This window comes from Budorcas taxicolor, chromosome 1, assembly GCF_023091745.1.
Source record: "Budorcas taxicolor isolate Tak-1 chromosome 1, Takin1.1, whole genome shotgun sequence".
NCBI lineage: Eukaryota > Metazoa > Chordata > Mammalia > Artiodactyla > Bovidae > Budorcas > Budorcas taxicolor.
In genome coordinates this window covers 195,288,025-195,295,542 of record NC_068910.1, presented here as the reverse complement: position 1 = coordinate 195,295,542, position 7,518 = coordinate 195,288,025, and positions in this window count along the sequence as shown.

Genomic DNA, 7,518 nt, shown 5'->3' with positions numbered 1-7,518 from the left:
TTACTGCCCAACAACTCCAGTTACAAGTTTCTGGAAAGGTAGGCCTAGGTAAAGCTTAGAGGGGATATAGGATGTGTGTGGGGTAGGAGAAGAGGGCTCCAAATCAACTTCCCTCATCTCCAATTCAAGTGTTATTTTCTTTTTCCAGATTTGCCTTAAACTCATGGTCAACTTTCTCGAGTTTTGTATCTGAACCATCATCATTTTGTGATGGGTGCAGGCTCTAAAGTATTTCTTCAATGAATGAACAACTCTAACTAGGCTGTTTTTTAAAATTTAATTTAATCTTTAAAAAATTTTTATTGGGGTATAGTTGATTTACAAAGTTGTGTTCGTCACAGAGAACTCTACTCAATACCCTGTAATGATCTAAATAGACTCCTTGAGGGCAGAAATTCATCTTAAACTTCTTTGTGTTCATCAGGATCTGTGCTTCGCAAGGACAGTGCACACATTGGTCTTGTGGTTTTGTGTTTCCTTTTCTTCAGTTGATTACGACTCTTCCATCCGGACATATGTTATTGAAAGGAAATTTCACTACAAGGTAGTTTGTCTTCTACAGCCTTGGTTTGCCCACTCGTTCTTTCTGGGTATTTTCCTTCCACTTTATGGAATGGTGCTATGATTTGATGTGTGTCCCCCTAAAATTCACATGTCGAAGCACTAACTCCCCAGCATGATGATCTTAGGAGGTGGGACCTCTGAAAGGTGATTAGTTCATGAAAGTGGAACCCTCATGGTTGGGATTAGTGCCCTTATAAAAAAAAAAAAAAAATAGACCCCAGAGAGTTCTCTTGCCCTTTCTGCCATGTGAGGACACAGACAGAAGTTGGGTACCTATGAACAAGGGAGCAGGTCTTCATCAGATACTGAATCTGCCAGAATCTTGATCTTGGACTTCCCAGCCTCCAGAACTAGGAGAAATAAATGTCTGCTAGTCTGTAAGTCACCTAGTCTGTTGGTATCTTGTTAGAGTAGCCCAAATGGACTAAGACAGATGGTTTTCTCTTCTTACTCTATGGTTTACACTTTGAGGAAAAAGTTCAATATCTCCTGTTCACAAGACTTGGTTTCATGGGACATCTTGGGGTTTCTAGGCCCTAGTCAGTTATGGCATGCTGGGCAGGGACTCAAACGACACAGCTGCAGGGGAATGACTTGCAGGAGAGTTAAGAGAGTCACCCCTTTTGTTAGTGCTTCGCATCTGTCAAATGCCAATTCAGACTTCCATCAGCGGGCATATTTAAAAGGATCTGTGTTAGGGAAATTTGTTATCCATGCATTTTCAATGAGAGCCAATTCTATTAACTCCTCTGGAGCCCCATGCATTATGGCTGGGCTTTCAGGAGGGAGCTTTGAATAAACTTTTCAGTGATTTCACAACACCTCCATTATGGCTGTTCCATTATGAAGCAGATGAACATTTTCTTGAACAATTAGACAGGGTTGTGTCGAATAAAGAGTGAGGTTTGCCTGAGATCACGGAAACCTATCTGCTTAGGTGATTCATTTTCTTCCAACAAGGCAGCCTATAATAAGCTTTTCTTCTGGAGCCTTGTCTAGCTTCCCATTTCAATTAGTGACAATGACTGGAGAATAAGAGGAATATCTTCTTCATGTCCTTGTGCTGCAAACAAGGCTGGCCAATGAGGAACAATGAGGCAGGGGAGGGGATGCGGAGTGGGGGCAGGGGCGCAGCTGCAAAGAAACCGGCCTGCTTTCCCAGAGAGACTCCACAGTGCTGGGGTGAGGTCCTCCACAGGAATCAGGTGGCAGAGCTAAGATGGGGAAAAAAACCTTTCAGTTGGTGTGTAGTCCAGTATGGAAGCAGGTCACCACAGGCAGAGCAGCAGGCGCAACATGACCCTAAGCATCACTGCCTCACTCCATAACTGAAGCTGATCTTATCCTTGACACTTGCCCCGGAAATTTGGGGTAAATTGAACTCTCACACTGTCCACAGTGATTTGTACATGTATGTTTCTTGACACAGTTCTGCCCTATTGCTGTTTTGTACATGGTGAGTTTCATCACTTCCTGCCACCAGGCATGTCAACTAATAATTCTCTGAGAGGTGATGTCAGTGTGAGAGAAATCCAGTATCACAAATTCATTCATTCATTTATTCATTCTCTCAGTAAATGAGCACTTCCTGGGCACATATCATCTACCTTGATTTCCAGGTATGCCAAATACTCGGTCATGAGCTAGAGGGGTGAACTTTCTACCTTTTTGTGTCTGCTCTCTCATCCAGCCCATTTCTCTTGTGCTCCATCTCTACATACAGTTCACCTTTGGCAAATACTGACAGTTTGCCTCTCCATTCCAGACCCTGGTTTTAGGTACCTGCGACACAACAGTGACCAGAGCACAGTTCAGTTCAGTTCAGTTCAGTCGCTCAGTCGTGTCCGACTCTTTGCGACCCCATGAATTGCAGCACGCCAGGCCTCCCTGTCCATCACCATCTCCCGGAGTTCACAGGGTTAATTTCCTTGGGCCACTGTGACAAAGATCACACACTGGGGAGTGTGGGGTGCTTAAAACAACAGAAATTCATTCTCTCTGGAGGCTGAGAAGTCCAAAATCAAGGTGTCAGCAGGGCCACACTCTCTCCAAAATCCCTAGGTGAGGACCCTTCCTTGCGTCTTCCCAGTTTCTGTGATTTGCTGGCAATCCTTGATGTTCCTGGACTTGTAAGTGCACCATTCCACTCTCTGCCTCGGTAATCATTGGGAGTTCCCCTGTATCTCTTCAAATAATCTTCTTCTGTGTATCTGTCTCTGTGGCTTTTCTTATAAGGACACCAGTCATATAGGATTAAGGACCCACCCTTGGATGCATGCTCAGTCATGTCTGACTCTTTTGTGACCCCCATGGACTGTACCCCGCCAGGCTTCCTGTCCATGGGATTTCCCAGGCAAGAGTACTGGAGTGGGTTGCCATTTCGTCCTCCAGGGGATCTCCCCAGACTAGGGGTGGAACTCCATGTCTCCTGCATTGGCAGGCAGATTCTTTACCACTGAGCCACCTGGGAAGCCCAAGGACCTGCCTTATTCTAGTATAAGCTTATCTTAACTATTTACATCCTATTTCCAAATAGAGTCATATTCTGAGGTTCTAGGAAGGACACAAATTTGGCAGCAGGGGCAGGGGTGGGGGCAGACGGGGCAGAGTTGACTTTGTTCTATCCAGGACACTGCTCTTCTGAGAGTGCACAGAGGGAAGCAACCTTAGTAAAAAAGTCATGGCCACCTTTAGTGAGAGGCAACGTGGGGAAAGTCTGGACAAAGCCCAAAGAGAGACGCAGTTAAGTGAGACACCCGCTCTGGAAGGTGGTTTGCACGTAGAGAAGAGAGAGGATATTCCCAGCCAGATCTTGAGGCAGCAGTGTAGGAGACACAGTTTTTATTTTATTTAGTGGAATGCCAAACCTTTGAGCTGGCCCAGACTCCTGGTGACTTGTCATACCTCCAGTGTGCCCAGGCTCCAGCCTGCCAGGTGACCTCCCCAGCTCCTTTCCCTCAGTGCTTGGTTCTCCACTGAGGACCTCTCTGTGGCAAGAATTAGCAAAGAACAGGAAATGTAAGGGGGAAAGAGATTTCCCCCAAGGCCCATTCATTACAGAACTTCACAAAGAGGCAAATTGAAGCAAAAGACCAGACAGTCTCGCGGGAGTCCTAAGCCTCTCCCTAATCCCCAGCCCCCACCACCTGGTCTGGCAACACCTGTGGCCCCAGTCTCGCCTAGTGCTCCTCTTGCTCCTCCAGGGTACACAGAAGGTGGCAGGAACATAGGTTTTCCCCGGCTATCAACAAGAGAAATCAAAAAAAGGAGCTGACTGAGTTCTTCTATAAAATGAGAAGATTGAGGGGTGGACTGGGAGAACCTTACTTGCAAAAAGACAGACAGGGTAACCACTCCCATGACCACCAACCATCATGTCAACATGTACACATCCTTGCAGTGTTGTTTTGGCTGGAAAAGGCCTCTTGGGTACAAAGGTGCCTCTGGACCTGACTCAAGCCAGCACTCTGTCTCCAGCAACCTATGCTACACAGATAGGTGTATCATTAAAAGTCCTGCCCTATTTTAAAAGTCCTTTTGGCAAGGATGTTTTATAATGGGCTTGATAACAGTTTTAATGTATCAAAATGGTACATTGTGCTCATTGTATACATTGTGATACAAAATGATTAAATGTGCTACCAAAGCTAGATCCTGTATTAGAACCTGCACCTAAATGTTTATAGGTCCCCAAATCATCCAGAGTGGTGGCAGCTGGACAAAGTCTTTAGTGTTAGCAATCAGGATCCAGTCTGATACAGTGTTTAATAAAGTGCCAAATGTAGCTGATTAGATGCTCAGGTGATGGCCGTCACTCACTGCAGGGTCCCACCCCCTTCCACTCTGGGAATGTGGTCTATACCAGGTAAGATACAAAAATGTCACACAAGGACAAGGGCGATCCTGGACTGGTAGCAAAGAGAGATGAGCTGCAAGATCTAACCTGTAAGCACATCTCACATGTCCTGCTGACTGGGGGGAGGTTCTGCCTTGATCCCCACCTTGAGTTCTGACACAAAGGGCTCCTTTCTATTACCTCACACTCTAGGAAAGGTGAAACACCTTAACAATCCTTAGAAAAACCAGAATACCTATTCTCCCCTGCTCAGATGAATAAAGAAGACCAAGACATCGGAGTTAACATCATTGTGTGGCACATACCCACATCTTAGCCACATGAGATGTGTCCGCCTCAGGCACGCCTGTCCAGGACAGCATGAGTTACCTGAGCTGTTTTCTGGATTTCTCAGAGCCCTCTGTGCTAACCCGGAACCTGTTCCTCAGTTCTGGAAACCCAGCTTCTTCCCTCCCACTGTGTATCATCACCCCTTCCTCAGTGCTACTGATAGTTCCTGATAACAGATACCCTGTCTGGATCCCCTGCCTCTGGATTCAGATTCATACAGACAGCTTGCTGCTTCTACAAGATGATAAGTGCTTCATCTTTACACAGAGCCAACTGTTCCTTACTCCACCATCACTGCCTCTTACCAAGGGGCTGTTGGAACCCTGTCAGGTCCTTCTGAACACCTGCCTTTTATCCTGGGTCCTCTGTGTGAACATCACAGCACCAGGACTGTGTGAAAATCCCCGCCAGTGGGCATAGGCTAAGTGCTAATACAGCGCTGAGACACACCAACCCTAGTCTCCAATAGCATCTGTAATGTGGCAGGAGGAGAAGGGAACAACAGAGGATGAGATGGTTAAATGGTATCACCAGCATGATGGACATGAGTTTGATTAAGCTCCAGGAGTTGGTGATGGACAGAGAAGCCTGGCGTGCTGCAGTCCATGGGGTCTCAAAGAGTAGGACACTGCTGAGCGACTGAGCTGAACACGGCTGCAGTCCTGAGTGGTGCAGTTTAAAAATAGGGTCCCCAACAAGTACTGGGAACTCCACCCCCCTCCCCACCATCTGAAAGGAGGCCCATATATTGCATGCATGTGCTAGAACCACATGGCGTCTCAAGGAGTTTTTGGTCTCATGATGTTGTGCTAAGAGACCCCAGTAGCCCACCTACCATTGTTCCTTGGAGACTATTCCTCAGTTTAGCACTTTATGAGATAGGACTACACTTCCTGCCCCCTTGTCTGCAGCGAAGTAGGAAACAAAGACTCAGAGGCAGAGACCTGGCTCTGGTCTGAAAAGCAAGACTCATTGTGAAAAGAGTGGTATAATTTCTACTCGTGGGCCCACATAGAGCCTCCATCCAGTTATTTGTTTCTTTGGGAAGATAGAGAATGATTATAGACTGCTTGATCTTCAATAATTAAAACTCTTTCCATAATAATCAAGTCATCAAGACTCTCTCCTGATTGCAATGAGTCTGATCGGGGAATAATTCTAATATCTATGCAATAACAGACACTTTTCCATCCCTGATAAGATGCCCTTAGGAGCCATGACAGAGGAGGTTTTGACTCTTGGGTTGTAGAGACAAAAAGCTAATGCAGACTAATTGCCATAAATTCACTAATCTGAGCTGTCAGTCCCTTCCTCCTCACCCCTCCTCTTGCTCCTTCCCCTCTATCCCATTCTCCTCTCCCCACCCCCAGTGTCTCTCTACCCTTTTTGAGAAAGTAGATTTCTGCCACATATATATTGAGCAGGGGCATTATAATTTGTCTGAATATTCCTTGGCCCACAGGAATGAACCCATACTTATTAACAGCTTCTGCTTTCCATATGTCTGAGGTCATCAGTCCCCCTCAGCACCATAGATTGGTTTAGCCAGGATAATAATACCTAAACCTCCACCCATAACCACCCTTAATGATACAAACTTGGTTACACTGAGCTTGGCAGTTGACTCCTTTTCTCAAGCAGGAGAAGCTAAAGTTCTTCTCCTGGGCTGGAGCTGAGAGGGACAGATGGACAGAAAGCAATGACCCATGGTCACATAAGATTCTCTTTTTTTTATGAATGCCCATGTGTGCACAACACATTTTCTACCATCATTACTTCTGTGCATTTTGTAGCAATGGTGACAGTGACAAATACTGTTTTTTATTAAGTGCCTGATATTGTGACCCCCATGTTTTACAGGATTGAAAAATGGGGATCTTACTGACTGCATTAGAGTGGTGTTTTCCTGTAACAATTTTCATAGCTTAAGCTCTGGATGCAAACACACGGCTTCATGAATTAGCCACCATTTGGGCCATCTTGCAGCAGAACTCTTAGGATTTTCTCTTCCCTGGTCCTTGACCTCCTGAAATTTTCCCAGTGGACTTTCTCTCAAGCCTCAAACACACCCTGGAGTCAGGACCATAGACCCAGAGTTCTTTGCTTAATGATTGCTCTGGAAGAATCTTTGAAAGCCATGAGGGGAGTTGGCCAGCCCCCTTCCCGGGCCAATTGCCAGGCTCTTGAGTTTCCCAAATGTCACTTTCTCTCTGCAGCCAAAACCCTGCTGACAGAGAATGTGGAATTCCTCATCCACTAGACATCCGATCCAATGCTGCCCTGCAGCCTGCAGTTCACTGCTGATAAGTAAGGAGCGGTTATCAGCCCACATTCAAAATGCTACTCCATGCTTCCTCCTCAAATGGATTCTTGATAGTCCACTTCAGTTCTGGAAACTGCAGATATGAATGGGGATAGGAAAAAGGCATCAGACCTCATGTCAGGAAGAAAGCAAGTGGCTTCTGCTCTCTGCTGCAACTCTCCTGGCACAACCTTCCACCCACAATCACCTGCCAACCTTCCAAACAAACCAGCCAAAGATAGACAGGACTTGAATAACTTTTTCATTCATGTTGGATGCTGATCACCAAACAGCTCAAGGCCTGGGCCCCACCCAATTCTCTTTCAGGCCCACCTTGTGCCCTCGGGCAGTAGCCCCTCCCTCTGAGCTGGAAACTGCAAGTTAAATTAGGGAGGAGCTTGGGCAAATCACTCATTAAACCCCCAAACTCTCCTTAGTTCTCCAGGACAGACAGTGAGGTTGAGGT